Source organism: Herpailurus yagouaroundi, unplaced genomic scaffold (assembly GCF_014898765.1).
Source record: "Herpailurus yagouaroundi ecotype Mexico unplaced genomic scaffold, PumYag 162, whole genome shotgun sequence".
NCBI classification, from domain to species: domain Eukaryota; kingdom Metazoa; phylum Chordata; class Mammalia; order Carnivora; family Felidae; genus Herpailurus; species Herpailurus yagouaroundi.
Window position 1 is genome coordinate 62,021,128 of NW_024412403.1, and position 13,208 is coordinate 62,034,335.

At 37.0% G+C, this 13,208-nt stretch overlaps 1 protein-coding gene across 21 annotated transcripts in view; it reads right to left on the reverse strand.

The window, feature by feature from the left end:
- Window positions 1-13,208, reverse strand: part of ZBTB20 (zinc finger and BTB domain containing 20) — a 774,657-nt gene that overhangs the window by 410,980 nt on the left and 350,469 nt on the right. For 11 of the 21 annotated variants that reach the window (XM_040484983.1, XM_040485002.1, XM_040485010.1 and 8 more), the window contains one exon: window positions 7,788-7,876. The exons of 8 other annotated variants lie outside the window; for them this stretch is intronic. The gene's annotated coding sequence lies outside the window, so the exon portion shown is untranslated. Of the gene's footprint in view, window positions 1-3,951; window positions 4,393-7,787; window positions 7,877-13,208 lie in introns of those variants that run through there. 2 more of the 21 variants (XM_040485006.1, XM_040484996.1) reach the window with 1 other exon arrangement.

Below are 13,208 nucleotides of genomic sequence, written 5' to 3' on the forward strand. Positions count from 1 at the left end.
TAAAAAAACCATGGCTGCCTTTAAAAATTGTTATTACTCAACTGTATTAAAGCTTCTTTAAGACTCACAGGAAGAAATCAGGGAGAATGAAGGGAATTGAAACTGTAATCTTTAAGAAGTAGGGTATGGGCACCCTTCCTCCCCTGTGACAAAATCTACCAATGATTGAACTCTCAGAGTGGGTGATGGCAGAAAACAGAGCAACCACCTGGAAGGCCATATTGTTGTACATGTTTACAAAGCTTTGCCATTTATTTCTTAAGCATATTTGTCAACCATACATCACACCTCCATTACCCCATATGGGAATTACAGTGGATTTGTTCTATTTTTCAAGTTTTTAGTATTGATACGAAGGACGAGGACAGACTAGCAATAGTTGGTAAAATATAATAATAAAGCCTGAGTCTGTCAAAGACTGCACCTAACAAAATATGCGTATTTAGGAAGTGAAAGGGCCTGATGGAAAGGAGTAGGATACTACGGGTAAGGTGACAGGCAAGCATCTATACAGAATCCTAAAATATGTCTTCCATTTCATAAATTACTCTCTCACTGTACAGATTAAGAAATCAAAGTGCACTGTAACATTGGCTAACATGTAAATAGGTCCATACCATAGGCCAGGAACTACGTTAAACATTTAAGTGCATCATCTCATTTAATTCTCACAAATATCTTACAAGGCTAGTGTTATTATTTGCATTTGACAGATGAGAAAACTAAAACTGACAGAGATTAAGTAACTTGTTCAAGTTTGCACCGTAACTGAGTGGAAGCACCAAGAAAGGGATTCAGATCTAATTTCAAAATCCAGGCTCTTTAAGTGCTAGGCCTGTAGTTTTTAACCCAGATTACACATTAGAAACATCTGGAAAGCTTTTAAAAACTTCGGATGCTCAGACCCTACCCCCAGAACAGTTAATCCAAAGTTCTTGCACATGGGGCCCAGACATGGGTGTCTGTTTCAAAGCTCCCCTGGGTGACTGTGACCCACAGCCTGGATTGTGAACCATGGCACTATGCTGTCCTGCCCTCTGTGAAGATCAGCAGACCCACGCCTGGGTGAGGTAGCACTAGAAACAGGGTCCTCAACCTCTTTGCAGTGGCTTCTCCCCTTCCCTAACATGTATTCCTCACCAAATTCATCCATCATGACTACATGAAGAAGTAATATACATGTGGAAACTTTTACAAAGCACTGTCACAGCAGAATATGGTCACAAGTCCACCAAAAAGAACCCGTTCATATCTATCTATGGGCTATGATGAATGAACACAAAGAAGAGTCAAGTTTATTACTCTTATCCCCAAAAGGGAAGTATAAGGCTGGCCTTAAAAGCCCTTCATAGCAAAGCAAGTCACTGAATTTTGGAATGGCCCCTTCTTCTCTTTTCACAAATCCAATAAGAATAGCTACTAGATCCAAGGGGGGAAAGATCCAATTACCACTCCTTTACAAAGCTATTTCACTGAGGATCTCAAGGCAACTGAAAGTCATTCAAAACATAAAAGCAGTAGAACTAAAGAAGTCCCAGGTTTTTGACTGCATTCTGCCACTTTACTGCCATGACTTGAGATCACTGGGCCTCGGTTTCCTTTTCTGTACTTAAGCTACATCTCCCTTAGTGTAGTGATTTTATAAGTGTGGTTCCCACCAGCATCACCTGGGAACTTGTTAGAAATGCAAATCCCTACCCTAGACTCAGAATCAGATCAGAAACTCTGAGTCCCTACCCTAGACTCAGAATCAGATCAGAAACTCTGCGGGGCATGGGGTGGGGTGGGATGGGGGGTCCAGCAGTCTGTGTTTTAACAAGCCCTCCAAGTGACTCTGACACATCTACTTCCATAGGGTCGTTGCCTAAGGATAAGAGGAACTTGTACATAAAATTGTTACTTTTCATTACTGTCTGCTTAAGTCAGAATTCTCAAATTCTCTTGCAGAAATATTTAGAGAAATAATGTTATAGTCTACATTAGTTAGATTAATAACCTCACTTCTGAATTTCACTTTGAGTGTGTAGACGAGGCACAAGTCAACCAGAGGTTATGCAATTAGCTTGGAGTCAAAGAGAAAGCAAGTTGTAGAACTGAGAAGGAAACCCCAGAGTGAACTTGATTTTAATTCAATCAAACTGTTAAGGTACCAACCACGCACTTTCATCTATAATCACAATGAACCTTTTTATAAACAAATCTCTATCTTCTTAGCTTAAAAAAATTTTAACAGTGCCTTTTCAAATTTTAAAATGGATTGACTTCTATAATTAGGGGCTAAAGGCAGCTCTGGAAGCAATAAGAAGTCCCAAGCTTTCTATAGTGAGAAAGGGCAATTGCCCAGACGGCTCTTTGTGTGAAGTGCAGGCAATACTCCCCTTGCTCACCTCATAATTCTGATTCCTGCAACGGTGGAAACCATGATAAATAAAAGTGCATATCTAGTGGTTGGGTTCAATCTCTAATGTTTCTATAATTATTTCTGTAATATTATTATTTGGATAAGATATATCATAAACTGGATTTTAGGAGATGCTTTGGAATGGTTTTCTTCCCCATGCTTCTGTCAGAAGCACTCTATTTTTTTTTTTTTTTTTTTTTTTTGCTGTAATTTATCTGATATAGCTACTAAGATGCTTGATACTTTTACATGCAAGGGTGCAGAAAAACAAAGACAGGGAATGGGCTGTTAATGAAATTCTCTGATTGTAAAAAGCACTTTGCAATGATCAGGTGGTAAATAATAATAAGAGGAAATAACATAAAGTGCCTAGATGCCTTAGCAATAGTCACTATATAAATGCAGAAGAGATCAGACATGAATAGAATTTGCATTTTATGCAGCTTCTGTGTGTGTATATAGAATATACAGTTGCTAATTTTTCCATAACACTGGTAAAATATTGTTCAAAATCTATTCTTGCCATCTTATCACTTTAAAAGACATCATATAGAAACACCCATCTGTCCTAATGAAATGGGAAATGTGTTCAAAGAGACTAGAGAAAGAGTCTCTTTGCACACAGGGGAAAAAAAAGAGCTCAAATAAAAGGAGAGGATGAAGAAGAAATAGTAACACTGGTAGAACAGCTTTGGAGACTTGCACAAAGGTGATCTTTGAGAAACACAAGGGATGAGTGACTGTTAATGTGTGGCAGAAGAGCTACAATGAAGATATATGGTCAGACACCAAAAATAGAGACATGTGCTGTCTCTTTCCTGGGCTGTTTTTACGATGGTGGTTCTTTTTAAATGGAATTGGGGAGAGGGGGTTTTCTTTGTTGTTATTGCTCTTGAGTTTAGCTATATCACTAACAGCAACTCCATACCAGATTTTTCCAACAGTTCCCTGACCTCTCAGTGGTTCTAATGAACTGCCTTCGATTTTGATGTTATTTTCCCTTTGTACTTGTTCATAATCCATGGCCCATTCATTAGGTATACTAAATCCTAGTCCATGATCACTTTACTTTTGAAGACACGGAGAAGATGCTAAGAGTTGGGGAGATTCTTTTAGACATAGGGCAAGAGTCTGATCCGGATTCTGAGAAAGCAGAGACCTTGATAAAAAGACCACTAGCCAAATAATACCGAGCACTGAAAACTGAATCAGCCAAAGTACACAATTCTCTCCCTTCCTTTGTCCTCTTCCTTTGTCAAATAAAAGATTGTTTCTAAAATCTTTTCTGCCTCTGGTCTTAAAAAGCAGGATTGGACTTGCACATACAGCTATATTTCAAAATATCTCAAATTTCCAACTTGGAAGAAGACACGTAAACTTTCTCAGAGAAAGAGAAAGCAACTCTGCATATTCACAAAACTTTCACTTATTTCTAGAATAGGAAAACGGAGAGATCATTACCAACATAAGAAAGGAGTAATAATATTATTAACAATGATATTAATACAAATACTTGGGATCCTAGAGCATGTTTTATCACAAAGATTCACCTGTATTAAGGGAGACTCCAGGACAAGGAGGTCGTTAAGGTTATATTTCTATCTTCAAGATTCAGCCCAAGTCAGACTCTCCGGAAAGCTGTAAATGCTCTCAGAACAGACCTTAGTAATGAGATTGGAACGAACGCTGGGACCGTGGCATAAAAGCATCTTCCTGTCCCTTGTTCTAAAAGTTAACTATTAAACCATATGTTGTTCATCCTGATTTGTTTTACTCAATTCTAGAAACAAGGACACTCTGATCAGATTGCCCTGGGCAACTGAATACCTCGTGAAACCTTTTTGAAGACAGTGTTCTTCCCACCAATGCTACCGAAAGGGCTTCTATTATCAGACTATCAATTCTGTACTACTGGTGAAGGATGGAAAGTATCTTCTTTTGAAGAACAAGTTCTTTCTCTCCCTGAGTTTTCTGCTTTTAGTACACTTAACATTTTAATTACTTGATCTCCCTACCCACCCCCATTCCCTTTTTTCTACTTTAGTTTATTCTTTTAATTATTTACAGACTTGCTTGTCTGGACACTTCATTTTAGTAGAACTTGGTTGATTTTTTTTTCAGCACCTTTTAGTGGAATGCAATAATAGACGCATAGAGAAGGAATTGGTCTTAATGGTATTTTTAGTTTTCTTTTTTTTTTCTGTGATACAAATCTTTTCCCCTTATTGATTTTCCCCCGTGGACTGTCCATTCTACAGCTTGAAATGGCTGCAACCGTGTTTGAAAAATTGGCTGTTAGTCACTGTTCAAACCATTTTTCAAAACAGCTCTTGCGAGCCCCATTTTACTCTGTTTTAAGGACAGTTTTGTTAGGGCTGGTTTCGTTTTCTTTGAGGAGTCATGCTGGCAAAGAAACACAGTCTAGAACTTTGCTTTTAAATGTGGTATGATTGGGATTATAACCATATTGAATCTATATTCAAAATATATTACATTGAGTCTGTGCAGCTAAAAGGAAAAAGAGGTCATAAGTCTTCAGTATTTTTCATAAAGATGAACACCAAGGGATGAAAATGTTAAAGTTTGTCAAGCACAACATGATATCTCGCTGTTGGAAAGATATTTTCTCGTGCTCAAAATTCGTTATGGAGCGGGGTGGGAGGGAGGGGTCTGTGTGGTTTAATCGGTTAAGCATCCAACTCTTGGTTTTGGCTTAGGTCATGATCTAGCATTTTGAGAGTTCAAGCTCCACCTTGGGCTCTGTGCTGACAGTGCAGAGCCTGTTTGAGATTCTCTCTCTCTCTCTCTCTCTCTCTCTCTCTCTCTCTCTCTGCCATTCCCTGGGTCTCTCTCCCAAAATAAATAAATACTTAAAAAAATTCATTGTGGGAAAGGTATCTATATGAGGAATTTTCCTCCATGTCTTTAATACTATCTGTGAATATGCCTTATATCTATGTAATATCTATGCAAACAGCATGAAAGGAAGTCCATTTTGAATACAGCAAAAAACAGCACTTTCCTATGCTAATCTTCTAAAATAGTTAATTTTCACTTGTATTTCCAGGACTCAATGCTCTCCAGAGAAGAATAAAAGTTGAAGAATTTAGGGACCAAGAGAAAGGGTGAAAATAGGCAAAGGTATTCAGCTTCATAGAAAATGACAATATTTGTTTAAAAACAAGATTTGGGGCCAAGTTTGACAGTGATTATTGATAAATGCATAATATACCTTGCTGAATCTTCAAAAAGTGAAAGAATAAAATACCTACCTCATTTCAAATTTAGAGTAATAAAACATGGTGAAGACACATACCAAAATTGGCAATGGCTCAAGTTTGAGAGAAGGACATTGAAACGTTTGCTGTGACTGGAGGAGAGGCAAGCATGAGAGACGCAGCCTGGGAAAAACCTCATACTGTGCAATCCAAAACTTGGCATCGGACAATAAAGTTTTCCTATTTTTCTTTTCAGGGACATATCTGAAGAAAGATGATTCCAAGGTTTTTGCTATTCTTTTTTCTTTTCTTTCTCTTTTCTTTTCTTTCTCTTTTCTTTTCTTTTCTTTTCTTTTCTTTTCTTTTCTTTTCTTTTCTTTTCTTTCTTTCTTTCTTTCTTTCTTTCTTTCTTTCTTTCTCTTTCTTTTCTATTATTATTATTATTATTATTATTATTAATTATTTTAGCTAAAATTTCACTCCAAATTCTGGGGAAATTTCAGGAGCTCCTCTTAGAAGAACTGACCCAAATGAAGTAAGTGGTTGTAGTACAATAATACACTAAGCCAATCTGTGCTAACCCCCAAGTCCTTACTCAAAGCAATGTCTCAGGGCTCAGAGTGCAAACCGGCACCTCATGGTCCAACTGCACAAGGGCAAATTAGAAAATCAGGCCTAAGTATTACCCTGAAAAATAACAATTTTCAATCTGAAAGGGAGTCCTACCAAGTCTTTACTGTATGCAGAAACTGTGGCTAAATTATCTCTATTTTCATTGACTCTATGGAAAAAGCAATGTGCCTTTCTTTTTTGGTATGTATTTTCCAAACTGTAAACTGTAAAGAGGCATCTAAAAGTGGTATTAATGCTCAAAAGAGAAATATATAGATTGACAATGAATGGATTAAAAATGTATTAAGTGTTTGCTTTAAAAAAAAAAATGCTAAACATTATGGTACTACTACTACTAATCCTTCCAGAAAGTTGGTGGGAAAAAGGTCTATGGAATACAATTGTTGACAATAACCAGCAGATTTTAATTTTAGCAAAAAAGACTAGGACAAGTCACAGAAGGCTTTTCACCAGAAGTCAAAAACCCTTGGTCTATGCACCACCCATTTTAAGCTCCAGTTTCTTCAGAGCTAGTAATAACTTGTCTCCTAAAGCCAAAGGAAGCACTCCAGAAAGCTGCCTGGATTCATGTGCCTCACCCTTCTGGAGATCCAGTGAGCCCATATCTTGGGGTTCATATTTCTATTAAAATCATAACAATGTAAAATCTCATCGCCACTTTGTTTGCTTTGATGAAATTGGCCATGCCCCCAATTAAATTATACGATAACCTTCTCTCCCACTCCCAACAAGGTAAACATAAAACCAGGCACAAACATTTGGTAATGGAGAAAGGATGGATTTCAGAGTCTTAGAACCTTGAGTTTGTATCCTATTTCCACCCTTTAATAAGTCATTTAACCTCTCTAGGTCAAAGTTTTCTTACCTATTAAGTAAAGATAATGGTACCTATCTCACAGGATTGTTTTAAAAATTAAAAGTAAAATGCTTGGTGTAGAGAGGTCACTCAATAAAAGGCAGTTGAATCACTGCCTGCACTAAATCCAGATAAAACATATTTAGGCACACTATTGCTCTGTGAGGTACATCTGGTATCCACGCTACAAAATCCATCAAGACGAAATAATTTGGTCATTTTAACAATACTCTTCAGAGATTTTTTTTTTTTTTACTCTTCAGAGATTCTTAAATGACATTTCCCCAAAGCCAAGACAACTTAGAATTACATAGAATTGTTGCATTTAAAAGGGGGCTTTATTCAGTTCATAAAATAGTGTATCTAGTCTTGTCCCCCCAAATCTAGGATCATAGAGACCATCAAGCGCAAAAGATAAGAGAGACGTTTTAGAAAACCAGGCTTTTTAAAAACTATGGCAGGAAATGACTGCAGCTGATCAGGATGACAGGAAGTGCCCCCCTCCCCAAGTCAAAGCAACGTGGATTAGAAATCTGCCCTGCAGATGAAGAAGGATGGCATGACACTCTTGCAAGGAATGGAGGAGGAAAGAGCAATATTGAGTCCCAGAAGACTGTAAGTTAAAAAGTGATGGAAACTCGGACTCTGAGGTGAGAGGGAAAGGCTCAAGAATACATACCTGTGGGAAGAAAAGCAGTGAGAGCAAAATTCCTAGGAACTGAGAAGCAGTTAGGAGTAGAATCCTTAAGTGGATGTTCCAAGGTGGTGCTAGCTTCAGAAAATACAAATATTGATGGGTTAAATCAGGACTGAGGAAAATATAAAACCAAATATGGGCAGCTCGGAGGGAAAAAAATAGGCAGCTTGGGACTCAACTGTCATCACAATTCATTTGTGTTTCACATCCCACTGTTTGTGACATTAACAGAATTTCGAATTTAGCAATGAACTATTTTTGTATCGTGAATCTCTGCAGCCATTTTCCATATGTAGCTACCACTGCAACTAGCAATAATAGCCTTTTGATCTTTAAAATACTTCCAATTAATACTATTCAAATTAGGGGTCACCCAAGAGTTTCTCAAGTTAATTCACTTTTTCTCCTATTTGAAGCAGAGTGTTATCCCTGCTCTTTATTTGCATCAAGTCCAAATTATTTGACTATTTTAGTAACAAATTCTTTGGTGGCTTTTGCTTTTATTGTCATTTTTTTTTCAAAAGATAAAGTTAGTTTTAGATTTTTGAATTCTATTTTCATTTCACTAGAAGAGCTAAAGTAAATTTTGCATTTGAAAAATGCAAATGCTTTTGCATTTGAAAAGGTAAAGTTTACGTATAGAGTTCCTACTGTGTGTCAAACATTAAGCAAAACAATTGTAAGTATTAGTGTTTTTATATTAACACGTATGAATTATAAATTTATTATATGATGAATTATATTCATTGTACCCAGGACTGTTATGTTTTCTTGTTGTCATTGCTGTCACTAGTGGATATCATTTACTGAGTTACCCATTATGTTCCAAGAGCACTTGTAGGCACTATACACCCATACCATGGAATGAGCCCACTATTGCTCCATTTTCCACTTGAGGCCTTAGACCCAAGAAACAGCACATCCAAGAGCATGCAGTTTGAATGGTAGAGGCGATAACCAAAAACATGGCTGTGCAAGTATGGAACCTGCATTCTTTTTCACTATGTACGTCTTCCTTTCATACAGAGGCAGGCCTACAGTTTTAGAAAGTTACCATAAAGTGTTGTCAAGATTGCATACAACTGCTTTTTTCTAATACATTGTTATTCCCTTGTGTCGTCATTCTCTTAAAATCTTTTTTGCATTTCCACAGAACATCTACACTGATGTGCACATGCCTTTTCTTATAAAATGTAATTCAATTTAAACAATTCTTTAAGCGCCTACTATGTGGTGCATGGTAGGCTAGATATCTTTGCTCACTATCATGTTAAAATGCAGATCTACAATGCAGAATCTTCTCCTTCCTGAAGATGCCTCTTTAGCTAAAATTGTCTTTCTCATCTTTTTCAGCCACTGATGGTATAAAGAAATGTAGCACTGTGTGAAAAACATGAGCTTTGGACTTAAAAGTTCCTTTTAATAAAACAAACTAGTTAGTCACAAATTGTTGAAACAAAATCTGTAACATGAAGGTCATTTAAGGCAGATTTAAACATCATTTCTACCTAGAAACAGAAAATTAGTCTGCATAATGTCATTTATCTACTGAGCTAAATTATATTATAATTTTCAGCTATAAACCCAGATTCTTAATGTGTGTCGCAAAGATGATATCTCTGACCTACCCCCCCCCCCAGTAGGAAACGTGTTTTGAGTTGTTTTGTCAGTAGTGATAATGGAGTTGCACTGGACAAAATATATTTTTGGCAACTTTTCTTGATAATGAAAATAACTGTAATAGTAATAATAATAATAATAATCAGCATCATAACAATAATAGCATTTGTTGAATACTCTACTATGTGCCAAGTACTGTGATTAACACTTTACACACACTATCTTATTCGGTTCTGAAAATATCTCACAAAGTCATTAAGTATATACTGTTGATAATCCAATTCAACAGAGAAAAACACTGAGACACAGAGAGGTCAAGTAACCTGCACAAGACTACACAGATGGAGAAACAGAGCCAAAATTTGAACCTAGTGAGTCTGACTCTCACAACTACATTAGGTAGGGGTTAGGGCAGGTGCTCTGATATGTGTGCAGGAGAATACTGCATTTGTGCCAGTCTATCTACATCAACGAGAACGGGATCCAGCTGGTTTATAAGCCCAAATCTGAAGACAGCGAACAGGAGTTACAATTCAAGTTGCTGCTATTCATACTGCCTGCTAATTGAAATGCTCCCTTCTGAGACGACAGTGGCCGGTTGGCATAACCCTAGAACATAATACATGTTCAAAAAAGTATCTGCTGATTGTTAACAATGGTTTCTCTAGGTACAGAGTTAATAGGTGATTTCCCTTCCCACCTTCTTTAAAAAAAAATATGTTGTCCAATTGTCTAAAATATTTTCACCAAGGGCATATGTTACTTAGGTGATCAAGTGAAAAATTAGAGCTTTACTTTAAAAAATTCTTTTTGTTTTGTTTTACTGTTAGATTGTTAGTCTCAGTTAAAACATGACTCCCTCTGGGAAACCTTTCCTGTTGCTCTACTCTGATCTATTCTAGGACAGTACTCCTTACTCTGTCATCCATAGAACCTTATCAAAGCTACATACTACTGCTAACTGTCTTTTCTACCGTTAGTCCTGTGAAGACGGACCCCAGAACTTATTTACCTTAATTTAGACCCCTGGGCATCTAGGGTGACTTGCATTCAGTTCATTAAAAACAAACAGACAACACAGAACACATACACACACACACACACACACACACACACACACACACACACACACACCATGAACATGCAAAAAAAAAAAAAGAAAAAGAAAATGAAAAAAAAAAGATCTTGTGGTTGACTGCACACTTTTTGGTCCTTGCTTTCTCCCTTTACATTATGTACCGGTCTCCCTAAGAAAAGGCTTCCCAGAACTAGGAGTATGCTGAATTGTCTTCTCTGTTTATGAAGTTTATAAATGCATTAAGGTAGATGGTAGGTAGATAGGTAGGTAGGTCAACAGATAGATTCACACACAGATTCATACAAACACATTATGAAATATCATGAATATAATTGAAAGTCATGGCAAATGCAGTAGGCAAAGTCTCAAAAATGAAGCATATTTTTTCATATTTATATTACTCTACATTTTACATTTAGCAATTTTACTTTCTATCACTAATATCCTACATACCCTAATATAAAGTTCATGAAGGTGTAAACTTTATTTTATTCACCACTGTATCTCTGGTTGTTAGAAGAGAACATGAGCTAAATATTCAGTGTGTGTTTTTAAAAAAGGAAGAAAAAACAATATAGAAGTTCTCACAATATTTCTCATATTGTTCTGGAAATAATAAAAGGGGCGGGTGTTTTCAGTACTCTTCCAGAAAAACATGAATCAGCAATGAGATTGCAAGCTCTCATCCTGTTCCTCAGACCCAACTACCCAATTTCTTCATGGACAATATGTCCCTGCTAGCCTACTGATACCCAATTCTGAGACTTGGGGGAAGAGTACTAGGTGAGAGCAGCTTGAGACCCTCCATAATTTGCCCTGCCTACCAACTAGAGAGGCTGCTGCCATATAGACTCCAGTATTTCCTACCCATCAGCTGAGCCCCGAGAGGGGCAATGGAAACAGACACAGATATCCTCATATTGTCAGGTACACTCACTAACGTATTTCTTCCCTCCTCTCAAAGAGTATAGTGGTAACAAATCACTGAGTGGCGATGGGAGAAATGGAATTAGAAGGTCCCAGTGATACCTACCATCTCACTCCTGGGGGATACAATCTCTGCTGACAGGGAAGATGGTGGACCCTGTAAGCCTCACTTATGTTTTGCAGTTTCCAAATTGTAGCAGGATTCTTCTATATGAAATTGCTGCCAGCAAATGTATACTTATACTGATATGATACAATGTAAATCTTGAGTTTTGCTCAAGAGGAGATTCTGTGGCAATTCATACTCACCCTAGTATGGAGAAGAAAATATTCTAGTGATAATAAATTACCCTAGATTATGAGTTTTTGCAGATAACAGACTTTCCAGTTCCTATACATCTTTGTATGTCTAGTATCCAGAGCTACAACATATGACTTACCATATAGTAGTTTTCAACAAATAGTAGCTAAAAAAATTAAATAATGTTTTATACAACTCTGAGATATGGCTTAAATGGTTCAAAAAATGCAGTTTTTCTAAGCTTGATCTTTCCAATTTTATTAGCAGGTAATCATCACTTATTAAATTGAACATGCATTAGTGTTTTAGTTAGTGTTAATATAATAAACTCTCATAAACTGTGGTATGGAAATCCTCCCATTTTATGCTCATATACCAGAAATTTTACAGTCAAAATCTCAAAACACTGGTTTACAAACTGAGTGTGCATAGCTAAGCTGGGTAGCTTTCTAAATTACAAATCTCTGGACTCCCTCCTCAGAGCTTCTAATTCAGAAATTCTGTAATGAGGCCCAGGAATCTTCATTTTGACAAGCAGCCTAGCAAATTCTGATACAGGCGGTCCTTGGACTCTTACTGTGGGTTGAGTTACAAAGATAATGTGAAAAAAAAATCCTTATGCTTCACCTTTTCAATATGGAGAAAAGACTAGCCTATTCAATGTGACTTAACCATCAAATTTACCTGTGAAAAGACCAGGCAGTTTGCGAAGACTTTTGAAAATGAACCAGGGGAGGATGCAAGGGCAAGAAACATTACATTGTAAGCTAGAAGAGTTTCCTCTGAAAACTTGACAAAGATTGGCAGTGAGCTTAAAGTAAAAGGGGAAGAATGCCAGCAGGGCAGCAGCGTTTCATGACCAACTTAGGGAAGCAATGTTGATTCAAGAGGTTTATTTGATAAAATGTGTTTTAATGGCTATTATAAATGCTGGTGCCTTCCAAATCTTTGGCTTACTAATAAAATGTACATGTACATTTATATGAAATAATTTTTAAAATTCCCCCCTTAACTCCCAATTTGCCATAAGATCTTGGTCTTGCCAACATCATTGCACTAATCATAGCTTTTTTGCTCCCCTAGAAACTCATCCTCTAGGATTGAAAGGAGATTAGTCTACTTCTCCACACATGTCCCAGGGAAGGTATGGCTTCTGCCTCTGTCCTGGAGTTTAGGTCTCCACAGCCTATAATTGTTTTCAAGAGGAGTTGTCTTACCAGTGAATTCTCTAAAAACTCAGGGTCGGTCATTTTTTACAAGCTCTAGCAATCAATGAGGGAATTTATTTTATATTCTTATGAACGTTGGAAAACCTGTCATGGTTTTCTCTTTGTTTTGGCTGCAAGGAAGTTTAAAGACAAATGTATAGCACTTCCCTGAATGTAATTTGTACAGTGACTTCACTCCTGATTCCACTTTTATGTCCTTGCCCTTGTTTATGGTTTTGTTTTGTTTATCGTTCTTATCTACTTCCAAT